At 46.5% G+C, this 17,564-nt stretch overlaps 1 protein-coding gene across 4 annotated transcripts in view; it reads left to right on the plus strand.

Annotated features, from left to right (window-relative positions):
• The first annotated feature begins 4,065 nt into the window (after positions 1–4,065).
• The window catches only part of LOC121458930 (CASP8 and FADD-like apoptosis regulator), a 45,873-nt gene continuing 32,374 nt past the window's right edge, over positions 4,066–17,564 (plus strand). The window contains exon 1 of one of the 4 annotated variants that reach the window (XM_041668354.1): positions 4,066–4,243. The gene's annotated coding sequence lies outside the window, so the exon portion shown is untranslated. Of the gene's footprint in view, positions 4,244–6,434; positions 6,458–6,664; positions 6,939–17,564 lie in introns of those variants that run through there. The other 3 variants (XM_041668358.1, XM_041668356.1, XM_041668355.1) reach the window with 3 other exon arrangements.

The raw sequence follows: 17,564 nt of genomic DNA on the forward strand, positions 1-17,564 counted from the left end.
CAGCTTAAAGTGCGGTACGGAGAACAATTGCATTAGAAGATGAAGCTCCTGTGGGAACACAGGAAGTCCCCAGGCGTGCTCCTAGGCTTCCGGAACACCACGGGTTTTTGTTTTTGTTTTTGTTTTTTGGCACGGGATACTGACTGACCACATAGGAAAAGCCCTTGGAGTAAAGATAATGCATGTTTGTGGGATGCAGAGGAAAGTTGGCTACCAAAGCTGAGAGATGTTTTAGGAACTGATTTTTAAGCGCATGCCATTCTGGAAAGATCCGGCTTCCAGCAGGCTCCTGGAATCCGTCGTGCTTATCTAGCTAATGGAACTGTTCTTGAGGAGGCTTGTGGGAGCTCCTGAAGTGGACAACCTTCCCATCAAACGCGCTTCCGCTAGCGAGGGGGCGGGACTTAGCCTTTCGTGGGCGGAGTTTCAACGTCACACTGGGCGACGTCCTTCTTTTTTTTTTGTCAACTGCCTTCAAGATTTCTTGGAGGAGACCCTAAAGTCGAAATGTAGCATTTCTGCTGGAAATTTTAAAAGTTGTCCAAAGGATTTTTTTTAATCTCTTAGAAAATGTAAGGGCGGGACTGAAAAGGCAATTCCCGAGTTGAGATTGCTTGCTGCTTTCCAGGAGGACCTGGGTTTGGCTCTCATCACCCCCACACACAGGATGTTTCCCAAAGGGCTGTAACTCTGCTTCCGTCTGGAACTCTAGATCTGATGTGGCCTCCTCAGGTGCCCACGTACATGTGTGCACAAAGAGACACACATCTACAGTGAAATAGAAAGTATGTATGTGTGTGTGTGTGTGTGTGTGTGTGTGTATATATATATGTGTGTGTGTTTGTGTGTGTGTATATATATATATATGTTTGTATATATATATTCATTAATTCAGAGAGAGAGAGAGAGAGAGAGAGAGAGAGAGACAGGTGTGGCTGCACATCTTTAACCTCAGTCCTTGGAGAGGCAGAGGCAGGTGGATTACTATGAGTTCTAGGCCAGTCAGAGCTATATATATATATTGAGACTCTGTCTCAAAAATAAAAAAGAGGGAAGACATACAGCAACAGGAAATACACCGAAATCTCAACAGCACACAGCTGCTGTTGCCTTTTCATTAAGGATAAGGGGGCATCGTTAAGTTTCTACAGAACTTTCCAAGTCTGTGACCCTGTGGTTGAAGTAAACGTGTATTAACAAAAAGGTAGAGTGCTTGACTCTCAGACTAAGCGTGATATGGTAAAATCTGCATGGAGCTCATAAGATGAATTTGGGGATGTACGCCGCTAGATTTTTTTTTTGGGGGGGGAGTTCTTGATATAACATTTTTGTCTTCTCAGCATGCTTTCCTGTAGGATATAGACACTTTGTTAATTTTCGTTAGCCAAATATTGTTTTTAAGAAATCTGTAAGCATAGGAAACAGTAGACTGGAGAGATGGCTCAAAGGTTAAGAGCACTGATAACCCTTCCAGAGGTCCTGAGTTCAATTCCCAGCAACCACATGGTGGCTCACAACCATCTGTAATGAGGTCTGGTGCCCTCTTCTGGCCTGCAGACATACACACAGATAGAATATTGTATACATAATAATAAATAAATAAATATTTTTTTAAAAAGTTACATATTTTGCATTTTACTTATTATTTTGTATGTTCCTTGTATGCACTGGTATGCATGTGTCATGGCACACGTGTGAAGGTCAGAGGTCACTTTTATGGAGTAGGTTCTTTCTTCTCACCTCCCAAGGGTTCCAGGAATCCCATATTAGGTCTTTGGGGGCAGGAAGAAAGATTCTCTATCTGTGCCACCCGGCCCAGCCCTTAAGTTACACGTTTTCAAGTATAATTTACGACAGGGTTTAAAGGTTAAAGATGAACTTTTAAACTTTTTTTTATTACCTTTATGAGTGTGGACACCCACGCCCTGACACACGTGCGGTGATCAGGGGACAGCCTGTAGAGACAAACCTCTCCTTTCCTCTCTGCCTCCTTCCACCGCGTGGCCGCGGCCGACGCTGAGGTGGTTAGGCCGGGCGGCGGCGGTGGTGCATGCCTTTAATCCCAGCACTCGGGAGGCAGAGGCAGGCGGATCTCTGTGAGTTCGAGGCCAGCTTGGTCTACAAAAGCTAGTTCCAGGACAGGTTCCAAAGCTACAGAGAAACCCTGTCTCGAAAAACCACAAAAAAAAAAAGAAAGAAAAAAAGAAAAGAAAAACAAAGAAAGAAAAGAAAAAAAGCTGATTTTTTTAAAAACCTTTTTAGTGAGGAGCAATTAAGATTTAGGAATGGGATCAAACCTGCTAAAATTCGAGGTCCTAAATAATATTGGCCTTCATTCCCTGTGACCTACGACAGCCACCTGGACGCTAAGTAAACCGGTGCAATAGCGGCATAAATGTTATAGGGGTAGCCGACCTCTCTTTGATTGGATTTCAGGCTCACTCCACGCGGTAGATCCCACACAGGACACTGCTAAAGTAGCTAAGGACCTGAGACCAGATAGGTCGTGACCCCTAGGGGGAAACCTCCAGCTACCGTGCTCCTAAATGGCTCCTGATGACGCATCGCTCTCTGGACCCAGAGTCCCGTCCAACCCTCCTTAGGGAAGCCTCTTTTTGCAGAAGATGGGAGTTAACACGGAGACCCACAGCCGGACAGTGAGGAACTTTGGTGTGCCTTCATCATACCCCTTCCCGCAAGGCTCAGGGATCGACGCAGAAGCGGAGGCAGAAAGCTGGGAACAGACAGAGATACTGGATCATTCCAAGGAAAGTCTTCAAGGTCCAGCAGGGCTCATACACATACGAATTCATGAAGACTTTGACAGTAGGCACAGGACAGACTTACATAGGCTCAACACAGACAAAATTCCAGCACTGAGAAGGGGAAGTGGACACAAAGTCCCACCCCTAGCCACAAAGTGTACCTACTGTGTATATTAACCGCACTTCAGATCAGCCCCCAGCTGAATCCTCATGTGTGTGTTTGTGTGCATGCACGTGTGTGCGTGTATGCACATGTGTGAGTGTATATGTGCATGCGTGTGTGTGTGTTTTGCTTTTGGTATTTTTTGTCTTATTGACTTTTATTTGTTTTGATTTTTTTGGCTTTGGGGTCATTTTGGGGAGAGAGAAAGAACATGAAGTTGGGTGGATAGGGATGTGCCGAGAATCTGGGAGGAGTTTGGTGAGGGGAGAGAATATAATCAAGATACGTTATATATATAAAAAAATTAAATTCATAGATAAAAGAAAGAAAAGGGAGCCGGGCGATGGTGGCGCACGCCTTTAATCCCAGCACTCGGGAGGAAGAGGCAGGCGGATCTCTGTGAGTTCGAGACCAGCCTGGTCTACAGAACTAGTTCCAGGACAGGCTCCAAAAGTCACAGAGAAACCCTGTCTCGAAAAACCAAAAAAAAAAAAAAAAAAAAAAAAAAGAAAGAAAAGGGGTGTTATGTGATTCTGATGTACATGGTATAAAGATTCTGGTGTTATATGAAGATTATCAGACATTCTGGGTTCTTTAAATCTAAAGAAAGATGATTTATTAGCCAATGTCTTTGTCTTTTTTTTTTTTTTTTTTTTTTTTTACAGAATCTCATATAACCCAGGCTGGCCCTGAACTTGCTGGGTAGCCCTGACTGGCTTTAAATGCCTGATCCTCCTGCCTCTGCCTCCCAAATCATGAGAATACAGTCACTACTCAACTTATCAGTCAATAATTAATATCCCAGCCGTTAAAAAGTATGGCTTCTTCTTAGAAAACTTCCTGGGAGTCAAGGGGGAACTACAGGAATAAGTAGGAAACAGAACACAGCAAGGGAGCAGAAGGCTTGTAGGTTACCAATTCCCTCCCCCTGAGGCGATTCCGCCGGATGAGAGGCACACACGTTCAGTTCTGAGTGACATATGAAATAAAGATGTTTGCTATTTTGTGTTTTCTTTCCCTGTAATTTAAACATTTCTACAAATTAAAAGTGATACACAAATCTATCCAAAGCCCTTTTTATTGTCTTTATAAAGGCAAGCAAGGGGCAGAGGACCTAAATTGGGTCCCCAGTACACACAGCGAGTCAAGGCCCAATCCGGGCTAGAGGTCAGGGGAGCCGCACCCGCCACGTCCGCTCGCTGGCTTTCGGTTTCCGTGTGTCTCCATCTTGTCTACGCAGATCCGCAGATCCGACGTCCGCAGAGTGAAGTTCGCGGCGACCTGAGCCACCCCAGCCGCCACTTAAGGCAGACGGGTACGTGACCTGCGCGGTGTAACCCACGCGCCACACTCGCTCCTCGCAGCGCTGTGCACGGCCGGGACACCGCGCCCCCCATCCCAGCTGTGAGCCTCCTGGCTCGGCCCTGGAGGCCAATGCGAGTCGCATTCTGGCGAGCACCGGGGACGACGGGAGGAGCGGGGAGGACTGCAGTTCCTCCGCCGGCTCGGTCTGCCAGGCACCGGCCTGGACGGTGCGCCCCCAGCCGGGCTCCCCACCTCCGCGGCCCTGCGCCCCTTCCCACTGTGCGGGTCCCAGCAGGGCAGCCGCAAGAGGCGACAGCCTCCAGCCCGAGGTGTTCAGGCGATGGGACCCGCGGGGAAGTAGCCCTTAAAGTTCTCTTGAGCATCCGGAGGAGGGAGCACCCTTGAACCCCAGGGGCATCACACCTGCGTCCCCAGGCGGAAAACTGAAGATTAACTTTGCTGGTCGAGCCACAATAGCCTTGCGTAAACGTCTTGAGAGTTACTCATTTCCTGCAGTTGAAAGGTCCTAACTAGCCATTTTTTGAAAAGTTGAACAGGATCATTTCCTTGTGTGCGTGCTCAAGAGAGTTTACCCAATGCTCTCAGTTTTACTTTCAAGAGCACAGCGAAGTGCCTCTGCCTTTTCCCAACGCACTTCAGCGTTATTGACAAGAAACGCTTTCCCTGGGAATTGAGAATTCAGCGCTTCTGTCCGCCTATCCATCATCTATCTATGTATCTATCTATGTATCTATCTATGTATCTATGTATCTATCTATCTATCTATCTATCTATCTATCTATCTATCTATCATCTTTCCATCCATCCGTCTACCCCTTAAAGTAAGCCTGATCCTACTCTTTTTTTCACTCACTTCAGACTGGCAGAAGTCTGATTATTTCAAGATGTTTTCTCTTAACCAGGTCTGGATTTGCTTGGGAGAGTTAAGTTCGCTTGAACATTAACAAAGGAACACCATAGAACAAAGGCCACTGTGTTCCCTGGAAGTAAATCTAAGCTCTAATAAATCCCTCCGGGTTTTATTAGTTAACCTTTGCTTCTACAGTAAGAAGGGTAGGGCCAGTAGGGGGTCGCCAAAGTCAGACCTTGACCAATGGGGGGGATGGTCTTAAATGAGAAAGAACATGACTCCCCCTCACACCGCCACCTATGGTTTAAAAAAGGTTCTAAACAAAAGGTTCAGCTCTCCCATATCACAAGCAACCGTATCACAAATTTGTAAGCAAATTATTATTGTTTTTTTTTTATGTTTTGGCTTTCTGAGACAAGGCTATGTAGTCCTGACCATCTGTGAACTCACGGGTATTTATCTGTCCACCTGCCTCTGCCTCCTGATTGCGTTGCTAGGATTAAGACTCCGGATGCTCAAGAGTCCTTTAAGGGCTACTTCCCCGCGGGTCCCATCGCCTGAACACCTCGGGCTGGAGGCTGTTGGTCACTGTTGCTGGGAGCCCAGGCAGCCATAGTCTGTAGCCAACTGAAAAGTCTTCATTACAGCCAGCTGGTACTATACTTTAGATATTCAGGATTTCAGGGTAGTTCCCCATGTCTGGAGCATGGGGTTTTTGAAGGCAGAAACCGGGTCTTAGCTTCTCACTTGGCAGCTGGTGGTGGAGTGGGGGTGGGGGTGTGGGCACTTTGCTTAAACAAGTAATTTGACAGATGCTAAAAGATAAGAGAGAGCTGGAAGGGCAGGTTTGCACCAGCAGGCTCTTTAACAGAGGCTTAGCCAACTGGGGCACCTTGACCTAGAACAGAGTTGGGCAATTTTCTGTGGGATTCTAGTTAAACGTGAAAGGGCCTCAGCAAGGAATTGAGCATGGAAGAACCTTTACCCTTGTCCTGTCTAACTGTTAAGTGAATTCTGAATGTTTTCCTTACAGGAACTTTCTTTTTGGTCAACAATTCTTTTACCTGTAGCTTTTGTGTTGAATGACTTGGTAAAATGGATTTTTATTTTTTAACTGGGTCTTACTATGTAGCTCTAGATGGCCTGCAATTCGTGTGATCTTCCCTCTTTAGAAACACCTCGCAAAAAAGAAAGAAAGGAAGGAAGGAAGGAAGGAAAAGGAAAAGAAGGAAAGGAAAAGGGGGGCTGGCGTGCGCCACACTCAGCTTCTTTTCCTGCAGGTTTTATGTTGTACTTTGTTTATGGTGACATTTGAGCTTGTTTGAGCACGTCATCACTTCCAAACCGAAACCGGTAGGCGTCCCCACGGGGGAGGAGGGTAGTGGGTGGGTTTTGGAACCTTGGCTCATCGGTTCCGCCCACAGAAGCGGAAGTGAGTTTGGTTTTGTGGCTTTTTTTTTTTTTTTTTTTTTGCACTTTCCAGGGCCTTCTTGTGAGGGTCTTGGGCTCCAGCATGGCTTGGCTCAGTCTTTTGTGGTCCGGGAGTCGCCGTTCACATCTCCCTGGAGCCCTTGTCTTTGGTCGTTGGAACCGGGCGATGTCCTTTTCGCTGGGCGGGTACCAGCGGTCGTGGACCTGTTGGACTTGCTGGCCCACGTCACCTGGCTAGCAGCTGGGGACAGTTGTGCAGGCCGACTTTCCAGCTGCAGAGGCTACCTCCTGATGTCTGTGTTCTTCCCAGTATCTCGTTCTGTCCAGTTTTCTGGAGGTCTCCGGCGAGGACAGGCGGCATTCTGAGCCACTGTTGAGTGGGGGGAGCCGGCGATCGCCCGGTGTGAGTAAACCGAGACCCTGCCCATTCCCTTCTATTCTGATCTTTCCCCAGGGACTGTGGGCATTGGGGGAGCTGCCCCTTGGTTAATCAGGAAAGGGTTCATTTCCTGTCTTCCATCCTTGGACCCTTCTGAGTTCTTTTGGGGACCCACCCACAGCGCTTCCAGACTTGTGACACTTTTTATTTTATTTATTTTTTTTAAATATTTATTTATTATGTATACAGTGTTCTGTCTGTATGTATGCTTGTTGGCCAGAAGAGGGCACCAGATCTCATTACAGATGGCTGTGAGCCACCATGTGGTTGCTGGGAACTGAACTCAGGACCTCTGGAAGAACAGTCAGTGCTCTTAACCTCTGAGCCATCTCTCCAGCCCCTTGTGACACTTTTTAAATGCAAGTTTGGTTCTGTCTTGAAGAGGGCCAAAGACTGATTAAATTAAACTCATTACTGGACTCAAATGCCTGCTTGTTAATCCAATGAACTGCCCTGGATGGAGCAAAGTTGGTTTTGTTTTTTGTTTTCTGTACCCTCAGTGTAGAGGCTGCCTGGACAAAGCCCAAGGACAGCCTGCCCTGGGAGGAAGCCTGCTGGACAATGTAAGGCAATGGGGGCTTGGCCCAGGGGCCTTCCTATCCTCAAAGCACTTCCGTTTTTCTTAAATCTGTTGTAATGCCCTAGCTGATCCCAGACTTGACACCCTATCTACAGGAGTGGCCCCCACCTTTAACAAGCTGGGGTCACTGTCTTGCTCCTTAGCATGGGATTTCACTTCGTACTTTGCATTTTAATATACCTAACCTTTCGGGCAAGTTCCTGGGTTTAGGGCTCACAAAGTAACCAGAGACCCTACTCCCCCGCCCCCGCCCCCGCCTCGTCCCCGCCCCGCCCCATGAGTGCATTCCCTAGAGACAGCCAAAGGCTGCTGGTTCCAGTCTTTTACACATTGCTCTGCTCAACGACAGTCTGTTTGATTTAAAAGAAAAAAAAATGTGTATTTTGCCCCCCTCCCAACCTCCCCACTTATTTTTGTATGGTGGTCTTTCTCCACGGTGGCTTTCAGAATTGATGTTTGTGGGATCGTCATTTCTGCTTCTCCCACCCTAGCGCCCCTACTTGTTTCCATCTTTGCACAGTGGTCCCTTGAGACTGTGAATCTCTGCAGGTTGTTTCATTTACCCTGATTCCCCCACCCCCGTTTAATTCTTAGCTTTGGGGAATAATTTCTTCTTTTGTGTCACGCTTGAGTTATTTGTGTGCTTGGAGCCTTTCTTCCCAGGTAAATCGTGCCCTGGTGCTCTTGGTACCTTATTCTGTATTTACGCTGATTTGATGATCTGCCCTCATGGCCACTTTTTCTTTGTTTGGCCGTTTAATGCCAGAAAACAAAGACAACTCCACGGCAAGAAGCCTCAGTTTTGTTATTTTCCTCTTTCTGGGTTTTCTCTGTCCTTTGGAAGAATTAACTTCTACCAGCTTGGTGGCAGGTTCACCATGTACTCCAGATTGTGTCTTCTGCAGGGAGCACTTCAGGTGAAGAATGTAGTTAAAGATGACAGCTCACCATAGCCTAGGATGGCCTGCGTGTCACCAGGCAGCACAGGCTGGCCTGGAATTCTCCAAATCCTCCTGCCTCAGCTTCCCTTCTGCTAAGACTACTGGCGTAAATCACTTACCCAGGTGCATCAGTGTTTTTGATCGGTATCTAATACCTCTGTTCTCCATTGTAATAAAAAATTCCTGCCATTTAAACTACTTCTTCCAAGGCTTGTTTTGGGGTAAATGACTTCCCTTAATGACCTGATTTCCTAAGTGGGAACCAGGGGTTCATCTACCTGTGAAATAAATGCTTTCAATAGTAGTTCTTTCTTTCTTTTCTTTTCTTTTTTTTTTTTTTTTTTTTTTTTTTTTTTTGGATTTTTGAGACAGGGGCTTCTCCGTAGCCTTTTGGTTCCTGTCCTGGAACTAGCTCTTGTAGATCAGGCTGGCCTCGAACTCACAGAGATCCGCCTGCCTCTGCCTCCCGAGTGCTGGGATTAAAGGCGTGCGCCACCACCACCCGGCTCAATAGTTTTTGTTTGTAATCAAATCTCCTAGAGCCTGGGCCACCCTTGAACTCCTGATCCTCCTGCCTCCACCTCTCTAACTACAGGAGTGACCACCATACTTGACTGACAAGCGGTTTTTAAAATCAGTCAGACCTTTGTTTCAAAGGACAGATACCTGACAGACCTCTTGCTCAAATGCCTCTAGGCGTTAGGGAGCCCACCAAAGCCTCCTGAATGGTCACCACAACTTCCTCGCAGGATTCAGAATGAAAGTGTACTTACGTCTCCCTCTGCTGTCTGAACTCCCCTTCTGATTAGGAAAACTCGAAGCAGTCAGAAGTTAGGTGCAGAACCCTGACTGGGTTGACTGCTGAAACCACAACCCAGGTTTCCTGCCTGACTTGTCCTCTGCTTTAACCCCAAGGCTTGCTATTTTAACCCGACAGAAAGCCAAAGCCATGCCTAAACCCTGGGGAGTCTATTAAAATGCTGTTCTTCTGCCTCAGCCCCGCAAGTGCTGGATTTGCTAGTGCCTATTACCAGGCCTTGAGAAAGAATGTGGTTCTTCTTGACTGCTGTGTGATACCTCTGCCCTCACACCAGATGGGTTAGATAACCAAAACAACAGCAGCATCCACAGACAAGGCCCGCAACCCCTTTTTCCTTTGTGTTCCTTAAAAATGAGATTTGGTTTCCGAACTTGGATTTTACCAAAGCATTAAAATTTTAAATTTTGCCTAAACCAAGCAGTTTGGCCTGTTGTTTTTTCTCTGCCAGGAAACTGAAGCTCTGTCATTTATAAATGGAGCAAATCCTTGCCCTCTGACTTGCCAACCAAGCAAGAGAATACTGTAACTGTTTGTGGGTGATTGTGTTTTTAATTGGCACCACCACCTACAAGATGGTAGCAGTTCTGAGGATATCAAACTGCTGTCCTATTTGGGGAAAAAATGCTTTAAATTTTATACACCTTTGCTGAGCATGATGGCACATGCCTTTAATCCCAGCACATGGGAGATAGAAGCAGGCAAGATCTCTTTGAGTTTGAGGGTACCCTGGTCTACAGAGTGAGTTCCAGGATAGCCAGGGCTTTGTAGAGAGACCCTGCTCAAACAAACAAAACACACACATTTTTAAGGCACTTTTGACTTTATCCCGAAACTATCCCTCATATAGAAAACTGGGTTTGACATTGGACAAATGAAGATTCTGGTACATAAGTTTTAAGAGTTTTGGAAAGGACAATTTATCCAGAGTCAGTACAGAGGGTACATTTTTACTGAAATGTCCCAAGGATTGGTTGGCTCTTTTACTGAACAGCCAGATGATATCTAGTGAGCTTTGGTGCAGATACTGCTTCCTCTTTAAGAGGAGGGGGGTCTTACCAGCTTACAGGTTCTGCCGACGACCATGCCCAGCCTCATATAATCATATAATTTCCCTCACACAACCCTGTGGTCATTTCATATGGTGTAGAAGAGTCACAGGCAACGTCCCCAGGGTCCAGGTATGATACCCTGTCATGCCACCAACTCCGTCTTGCTTCGGTATCGCTTGCGGTGGGACCAGGACAGTCCATGTGTGTCCCTCTGGTGCAACCGTGTGGTCATGTGTTCAGATGCCTGCCTAGGATGGAAGGCGAGCGGTTGTCTATCACGGACTAACTCCCGTGTAGTATAAAATCAATGCCGGAAGATTGTAAACACTGCTGCGAAGATCCAGATCGGGGACCAGGACAAGCCATGGCAGAGAGCTCGAAAGATGCAGAATTTCAGCCTGATACTGAGATGGGCCAGGGAGCTTTCTGTGGAGACACCTACGCAGAGGTAGCACGGACGTATTTGGAGCTGGATTATGGGTAACACACAGAAGTAGGAGGATACACCTGGTCCTTGGGCCGGGTATGAAAAGTTTGCCCCAGCAACAATTTCACTTTCGTTAGGCCACTCCCACCAACCGGATTCCGGTTTCGCTGCTCCTAGCAACTCTGCTTATGTTTCTGGATCCAGCAAGAAGGTCTTTCTGTCTCTGTCTCCGTTTCGCTGCTCCTAGAGACTCTGCTCATGTTTTTGGATCCAGCTAGAAGGTCTTCCTGTTTCTGTCTCCAAATTCTGGGATTAGAGGTATGTGCCTGCCGTGTCCCCACTTTGTAGGTGGACTCTTCTGTCCCGCAAGCCAGTTTCCAAATAAACCACACAGAAACTCCTTATTACGTATGAAAGCTCAGCCTGTAGCTTAGGCTTGTTTCTAACTAGCTCTTATAACTTAAATTAACCCGTTTCTGCTGATTTATGCGCTGCCCTGAGACCCATGGCTTGTTAACTCATCTCCACGTCTTGCTTCTTCTACGTCTGTCTGGCGACTCTTGGCATCTTCTCCTTTCTTCCTAGCCTCCTCTCTGCTCTGAAAATCCCGACTCGCTATTGGCTGTCCTACATTTTGTTAAACCAATCCGAGCGACACGTCTTCACAGTGTACAAAAATATTATTCCACAACTTCACACTTCTTGAAGTCCCCATTTTTTTAATTTTATTTTTTAAGTTTTTTTTTTGTTTTTTTTTTTTTTTAGACAGGGTTTCTCTGTGTAACCGCCCTTGCTATCCTGGAACTCACAGAGATCCTCCTGCCTCTGCCTCCCAAGTGCTGGGATTAAAGGCGTGCGCCACCACTGTCTGGCTTCCACCTTATTTTTTTGTTTGTAGCATTGAATTTGGGGCTTCACACACACTAAACAAGTACTCTGCCATCGCTAAAGCCCTAGCTCTGTTTCTACTTTTTGAGACGATCTCATCAAGTTGCCCAGTTGAACTCAGTTAGTCAGGTCTTGAGCCTTTGGTTCTTCTGCCTCAACTTCCTGGGTGGCTGAGATTGCAGGTCTGTGTCACCAGCCTTGACTTTAAAGCCCCCCACTTGGTGCTTCTCTTACCTTGGCAACATGGGAAGTTTGGAAGGGACATTTGCCAAGCAGTGTATAAAATAATATAAAATAAGCCTTCTACATTTGTGTCATTTCATAATGGGGACCATTTATCATCTGTGGGCAACGTTACTTGTATGTGTGAGATGCGTTGCTTGTGAAGCCAAATAATTTTTAGTACATGTTGTATCACTGATAATAATCATGCTCATAACATCCAAATTAGCACATGTTCATTATTTGGTCCCAGCCAATGGTCTTCTGGACTGTGTTTTTTTTTTTTTTAAATATTTATTTATTATGTATACAATATTCTGTCTGCATGTATGCCTGCAGGCCAGAAGAGGGCACCAGACCTCATTACAGATGGTTGTGAGCCACCATGTGGTTGCTGGGAATTGAACTCAGGACCTTTGGAAGAGCAGGCAATGCTCTTAACCGCTGAGCCATCTCTCCAGCCCTGGACTGTGTTTTAATGTGTATCTGTAGCACCACCAACTGGGAGTCCCAGGAGGAGTATTGCACACCCTCGTTGACTAACTTGAGAAGGGGTGGAAGGTGGCATTTGAGGGATACCTTCTATTTAAAATGTCCACAGCCGGGGCGGGAAGGGTAAGTTTATTGTATTAGCTATTCTGCTTGCCACCACCTATGGGTCCTGGGCACAAATGGAGGGAAAAGATGGGTCATGACATTCAGGGTGAGTGAGCATAGCGCTATGAGAGGCCCCCATTGCATTCATCGTCCAGAGTCTTGCAGACTCCTCCGACCTTAATAACTTTGTGTTCTCTTTCCTTTTTTTTTTATTTTGAGAACTTTAATCTTTTTCTTTTCTCTCCCAAGGCTACATATATTTTTAAACACACTGTAAACCATTTAGAGGTTTTCTTTGTCTTTGAATCTATCTTTACTGTGTAGCTCTCTTTTTCTGACCACATGAATCTTTAATTTGCCAAGCAATATGGCTAGGATTAAAACTGTGGCTTTGATGGCTGGATCCAATCCATTCCTTAGCTTTCTGAGAGTCTAGCCTAATGGTGGAGGTACCGGCTGGAGCCATGTTTATTACCACAACTCTATGGTGTTTCAAGGTCCCTGCCCCTACCAAAAAGCATGTGGTCAGCTTTTATCAACACCATTTACGTGTTCTGTGGCAGGACCTCTTAAAGAGCTGCAGGGTTTTGCAGCTAAAGCTGAGTCAGGAAGCCTTTCTTAAATAAGAGCACTTGACTCTAGCAAGCAGAGCCCAGCTGAGAAAATGATGCTATCAATAAGCCATGCTTAACTCTATTTTTTTCTGTCTAGAATAACTTCCCAGGCTCTCTCAAGCCTTATGTGGATGCAGTTGTCCACGTGGGTGCCATTTGTTGACTGAGGATTTTTTTGTCCCACCAAGTCCCAAAGAAAACACACAGAGGTCTACATTCATTATAAATTGATTGGTCTATTAGCTCAGGCTTCTTATTAACTCTTATAACATATATTAGCCCATAATTCTTGTCTGTGTTGGCCACGTGGCTTGGTACCTTTCTGGGCGAGGCAGTCACATCTTGCTTGCTTCCTCTCTGGGTGAGGACTGCGGACTTGTACTTCACATTCTTGTCTCCAGCTTCTTGGGTGCAGTGTTTGCTGCTGCTCTCTGGCCCTGGCAAGATAGGCTTCACATGTGACTACCTAAGTCACCGTGACCCTGTATTAGTTTTCACGCTGTGCCTCCGTGGAGGTGGCTTTGCTGTCGCTGCTATGGCCCCACCTTGCTTCTGGCGGAAGGCGAATAACAGCTTCAGTACGTCCCAGGAAGCTAACCGGTCGCACTGGTTGCTGTGTGGCTGCCGGGAACATTTGGTATTATGGACACGAGATGTTTGGTAGGCTCTGTTGGAGACGCCTGACCAAAGTTACCACATCTTATTGTTACCTTCTCCAGCTAGTGCTAGATGCTGCTGGAGGTGTGTTAAGCGATTGGCTGAGAGCTTGTTCCATCCTCCACCTCTGCGGTGGAGGATGATACAAAGGAGTTACTGACCACGCCTGAGTGGTCCCTTCCAGGAAGAGTTTGCACAGTAGGTGGGATTCGTCTGGTTCTTGCAAGTTAAGACAGGCTTTTCTGTGCAGACGGGTGGAAAAAGTGTAATCAAGGTAGAGGCTCATGGGAGACACTTGCTGAGGTTTAATTAAGGCCCTGTGTGTTGGACCCAGCTAAAGATGAGGACAGACACCAGGCATAGCCTTGTGCAGACGATATGGAGACCTGCCATGGGAGAAGAGCTGTCACTGAAAGGTTTAAATTAAGAGACTCTCAAGCATGAACCAGAGCTTCTGCAAGTTCATTCTGACCAAATATGGGTGAATGCTGCTTAAAGCCAGAAGCCAGGGGTTGAACGAGTCCTTTAGGGAGAATTTAGGGAGCAGGTACAGAGGGTTCCAGGAAGGTAGGATGGCCAGAGAAGGCTTGGATAGAAATAGTGGAGAGGGGTGTCCAGGGAAAGAACTTTAAGGAGAAATTGACAGTATCTGGCGGAGCAGAGCAGACGCACGAAGACTTCTTTTTAGTTATGTGTTCTGGTGTATATTTAGAACACATATGTTTAAGACAGTTACACCGTAGAGTACTGTGTAGTGGGACAGATGGACAGGACCATTGCCTCACCTGGCTGCCCCTCTGTGGCAAGAGTAGTTCTAAATCTACTCATTAACAGAAATCCAACAAACACTTCTCAGCACAAAACACCTTGAGCAAAAAATCCTGAGAACAATGAACTAGTTATAGTTCTCAGACTGTAGTTCAGTCTTTCGCTTGCTCATCCTGCCTGTTTGTGACTATGTCCTTTGACCTAATACCCCCCCACACACTTCCTGTCTCCCCATTGGCTGTGGTAACCACTGTTTATTCTCCACCTCCTTATGTGTGATTTTTTAAAAAAAAGTTAGATGCTGCATATAAGTGAGGCCATGCAGACTTTTCTCCATGTTTTTCTTTTTTTTTAATTTATTTATTATGTATACAATGGTCTGCCTGCACGTGTCCCTGCAGACAGAAGTTGGCACCAGATCTTATTACCGGTGGTTGTGAGCCACCATATGGTTGCTGGGAATTGAACTCAGGACCTCTGGAAGAGCAGTCAATGCCCTTAATCACTGAGCCATCTCTCCAGCCCTCCCATTTTTTTTTTATTTTACATCACATTCTATCCTCTGATTCCCATGTGGCAAATGGCAGAACTGGCACTTTTTTTGAGGCTGAATAATATTCAGTGACATACATGCACACACGTATGCTATATCTAATGGTAAACACACACACATATTTTATATTCATTGATGTATATATACACAAGCATATGTAAGTTGTATTCATTGGTATACATACACACCTTTGTATGTTATGAGATATAACAGTTTATCTTCACATCCTTTGACACCTAAGCTGATTTTATATCTTCTTTGCAATGTGGTTGCAGTGCAGTGGGGTGCTGATGTCTTCTAATATTTGTTTAAAAATGTTTGTGTATGAGGTTTTGCCTGCAGGTGTCTCTGTGTACCTCAGGCTTGCTTTGTGCCCCAAGAGGCCAGAAGAAGGTGGAACTGGAGTTATAGTTGGTTGTGATCCTACGTGTAGGTGCTGAGAACTGAGCCCAGGTCCTCTGGAAGAGCAGTAAGTGCTCCCAACCACTGAGCCATCTCTCCAACCCTAGTACTCATATCCTTACGAGGTGCTAAATTCTGAGTGTGAGGGTCCACACTCAGAAGAAGGTAGCTGAGTATGAAGAGATCCTCTCAGAGCCTTTAAATGGGACAGCTACGAGGTCACAGAGGCCTGGCAATATGGTCAAGACTGGGTAGGGGAAGGCAAGTGTAGGTATTCACTTCCTAACACGATTTGTAAGAGAGGAGGGGGCTCCAAAATTCAAGATGAATAATATTCAATGCAACATTAAAAAAAAGTCAACAGAAACACCCAAATCTATGCTAAGAAAATTATTAGAATTTTGCATAATAAAAACAGCTTCAGCATCATTGGCTGTTCCTTCTTCTGTTCTAGATGCCAGTGTGAGGAGCACTAAGCGACATTGTGGGGATGAGGGTCCAGTGGGAGGAGCACTAAGTGGCACTGTGGGGATGAGGGTCCAGTGGGAGGAGCACTAAGCGACATTGTGGGGATGAGGGTCCAGTGGGAGGAGCACTAAGCGACACTGCAGGGATGAGGGTCCAGTGGGAGGAGCACTAAGCGGCATTGCGGGGGTGAGGTCCAGGTGGAGTCAAAGTTGAAGAAACTGAGCCTGAGTGGACCTTGGTGGAGGGGACTCAGGCCCAGCGTCTTTGTGATGGTTACTGTTTAAGGTGGAGGAGCCTTGGATGAGCTAAGGAGCACTGCCCCAGGAAAGTGGAGGGAGGACTGAGGAAGACTGTGAAGATTGGCGTCTTTTCTGGGGGTGTGAAAAGTGCCTGACCAGAATCTCTAAACAAACTGCCTGGAAGATGACAAAAACACAGGAAGTTGTGCTGTGTGGTTCTCCTTCCTCAGCTTCCTGCTGTAATGTCTATTTATTGTGTGTGTGTGCATGCACATGTGTGTGTGCTCATGTGCATGTGTGAGTGGGTGTGTATGTGTGTGTGGTGTGTATGTGTTATATTTTATAACAAGTACATTGACTTCTGGCCTCTAAGAAGAATTATTCACCTATGCTGAGTATTTGACCAAATGCTATAAAAATCATATATTTTAATTAGCTTACAAAATGGTAGGTTTATATTTTTGGTTGTGAGCCTAGCCTTTAACGGCTGAGCCATCCCTCCAGCACTCGGGAGGCAGAGGCTGGCGGATCTCTGTGAGTTCGAGACCAGCCTGGTCTACAGAACTAGTTCCAGGACAGGCTCTAAAGCCACAGAGAAACCCTGTCTCGAGAAACCAAAAAAAAAAAAAAGGTAGGTTTAATCCTTAGTTTTGGTTAAGCCTCTCCTCTCCCTTTCAGCTTTCTGCTGCTCTAGATCTGATTGGGAGAGAATCAGGATCTGAAAACGGGGTACAGGGTGACCAGCCCTCCCAGGTAGCCCAGGGCAGACTATTACCTGTGATATAGAAATATTGGTACAAAAATGAAAAAAGTGCTGGGCATGCCTAGCTCGCTTGCCTACCTGAGATTGGGATGATGCCAGGAGGCAGAAGGTGAGGGAATTTAAAATTCTGGCCAGAGAATTAGGTTTCAGGTCCAGTTCAGAGAAAAGTGAGGTCATTTCCCGGTACTGTCATATGTAAAACCCACTCATTCATTCCTTGCATACCACGTGCTGGCTCTGAGTCAGAGACGGCTACTAAGCAGAGTGACCACCAGACTGCCTCTGCCCCAGTCTAGACGAGGTGGCCCGTGGAGCCCCGGGACCTTTGCCAGAAGCTTGGACTAGATCCTCTTTCGGCAGCTGGGAATCCTAAGCGTATTCCCACTGCAGCGGCTGGAGCGATGCTCTCGGACCTCGTCTGCGTTTCTGAGCTCGCGCCGCTGTTTAAAGCAGCGACTGCGATGAGCTCATGACTCCCTCCAGAAGTGAAACTGAGACTGGCTTTAGGTTTTCCGTCCTCCAGTAGCCAAGGTTAGGGACCTTGCGTACCAAACGGGAAAATACGTGGGTGTGGAAAAGACGGGGAGACCGGCGAGGGGGCG

This window comes from Microtus oregoni, unplaced genomic scaffold (genome assembly GCF_018167655.1).
Source record: "Microtus oregoni isolate MIOR12 unplaced genomic scaffold, Mior012 000018F_ref0000195, whole genome shotgun sequence".
Classification (NCBI taxonomy): domain Eukaryota; kingdom Metazoa; phylum Chordata; class Mammalia; order Rodentia; family Cricetidae; genus Microtus; species Microtus oregoni.